Below are 2,467 nucleotides of genomic sequence, written 5' to 3'. Positions count from 1 at the left end.
CGAGTAGATCTTCGTTACTACTGTAATGAAATTACTAATTTTACTGGTTGCTCGAAAGCAATCGACGCAATCCCAGCAAATTCCCTTAGTTGTAATATTTAATTTAAGAATCACTTCAGTATGATTTTTTTACTCTAATTCGTAAACTTTTACGGATATACACATACTTGGAAACCTAAGTAGATCCGATTCCAACAATGAAATCGAACCTCGTAACGTTACAAAACGGTACTTACTGTCTATGAAATAAAAACAATAAAACAACAAAAAAATAATTATTAATGATCTTTATTATGGCATTACTTTACAGGCACACATTCGTCATTCGATGTTTTACAGTATCCTTCATGGCAGTTACAGCCACGCCTGCATGGTCCTGGAATACAGGGGCGACCATTAGACGTATAGTTGCAGCCTTGAGGGGGACAGTACCTCACACATACGGTTGGAGAAGAGTTGACGTCACAGTTGATTGCTGCATCATCTAAAAAAGTTTAATAAGACATTAGAGCGTATTTTTAATTGGTAGTGATACGAATTTTGACACGAACACAGTTCAAGCACGGATGTCAGATGGGTAATGGAGAGTTAATTGCCAGATTCATTTCATTCATCCTCGCTTGTTCGTCGCTCTAGATCAGTAAATATATCAGACTGACAGTAAATATAAAGAAGTTATAATAGTAGTAATCTATTAGAAGCATTTTCTGCATTTTCATTCGAAGCACGTTGATAAGTGTACATTGTGTTACCTATATGAATAAATGACATTTTGATTTCATCCCTCTTGTGATAGTATAAGATCCCGCTATACAACGACCTTCACCGAGATGCTTATTTAATGAAACTTATTTTATATTTAATTTAATATGTCAATAAATATAATCCATATGGGTTGCCTAGCAAATTTCAGTCCAGAGTATGTTTAATTAATATTTAAAAAAAAATTTTTTTTTAATAATTAGCTTGTAGTAAATTTTTTGAACTTTTTTCAATCAATATTTTTAATCAGGGTAGTATTATATATGTATCACTATAACCTTCTTTTATACTAAAGATGTATATATGTATATACTTTAGTGTCACATAAAAAATATACACATAAATAATTAATTGATTAAAAACAACCTAACTTTTGCATATTCTATGGGCTTCATACTTTCGATTGGTATAGAATTTATCTAATAATCATACCGGTGAAATGTTTAAAAAAAATTTTTTTTTTAAATCAATTAAAAATACTCTGGACTGAAATTTGCTAGGCAACCCATATGGATTATATTTATTGACATATTAAATTATATATAAAATAAGTTTCATTAAATAAGCATCTCGGTGAAGGTCGTTGTATAGCGGGATCTTAGACCATGAAGTGAATTCAGAATTTAATTCAATAACGAGACTTACATTTGTTACTTCAATAGTGAAGTCCGATATATGAAATAACGCGTAACGTGCGTTTAGTAACTTTAAAGTTTTTCGTAATACGAAAAAAAACGTTGCGCGGAAGTATAATATCAATCTCTTATGACGAAGTATGGACAAAAAAACAGTCAGAAAACCTGTTGAAACAAATAAATACTTCACAATAGGCAAATTTTTTGTTATTTTTTAAATTAGTTGGAAATAAGAAACCAACAACAAAAAACATCTTAAGCAGGAAAGCCTATGTTGGTGATTATATTATTTAACGTTTGTTGCAAAATATAATAATAAAAAAATAAGGATCCTATCGCTTTTGAGCGATCACTTCCAATCCACCTTTAAAGGAAGAAATAAATTAAATAAGGTCAGCGCAAGAATCGCCAAACTTCATAAGATATACAATAACTTAAATATAAAGAAAACAATAAATATACCTATTACCTATAGTTATTCATCAAACTTTCAATCTACTTTTTAAATATCATAAAAAATAACTTTGCTAATATTAAAATTATAACTAATGCTGCTCAATTATAAAAGTATTTCCTTTGATAAAAGGAAAACGGTATTCATTAAAATTTACTCACCTGTCCTAACAAGTGTAACTGTCGCGCAAAAAACAATTAAAACAAAAGACACAAGCGTCATGGAGCTCGACATTGTGCTATCTGATATATTACAAATTAATCTTTATTATAGCACGATTATGCATTTAACAAGTTTACCTTAATTGGGGTAGAGTTGAGGAAATCGTAGTTAAAAGACCATAACACTGATTGTGTTTAAAGTTGGATGTAGAGAGGAGGTCTCGGGGCATCAAAGGGAAGAACCGATATCAATGAAAAAAAAATGGTTTCTGTTAATATTTAAGAACAATATCATAATTTTTGTGCAAACTGTACATTAATTAAAGGACAAAATTCAGCGAAAGTTGTTTAGTAGTTTACTAGTGGTAGTAGTGGGAATTTGATTTTTTTGGCTTTTTGCCTTATTTCATAAAAGATAAATATATACCTTCTGCGAAGAATTATATTGAAAACGA

At 30.0% G+C, this 2,467-nt stretch overlaps 1 long non-coding RNA gene across 1 annotated transcript; it reads right to left on the bottom strand.

Moving 5' to 3' along the window:
- Positions 1-275: 275 nt before the first annotated feature.
- LOC125056018 lies at positions 276-2,154 on the bottom strand. Its single transcript, XR_007117979.1, has 2 exons — positions 2,013-2,154; positions 276-484 (listed from the first exon to the last, which is right to left on the bottom strand). It is a non-coding gene; the product is annotated as an uncharacterized LOC125056018 (long non-coding RNA).
- Positions 2,155-2,467: the final 313 nt, after the last annotated feature.

Source organism: Pieris napi, chromosome 14, assembly GCF_905475465.1.
Source record: "Pieris napi chromosome 14, ilPieNapi1.2, whole genome shotgun sequence".
In the NCBI taxonomy this organism is placed as follows: domain Eukaryota; kingdom Metazoa; phylum Arthropoda; class Insecta; order Lepidoptera; family Pieridae; genus Pieris; species Pieris napi.
The sequence above is the reverse complement of the archived record's forward strand: the minus strand, read 5'-3'. Positions and strand labels throughout refer to the sequence as shown.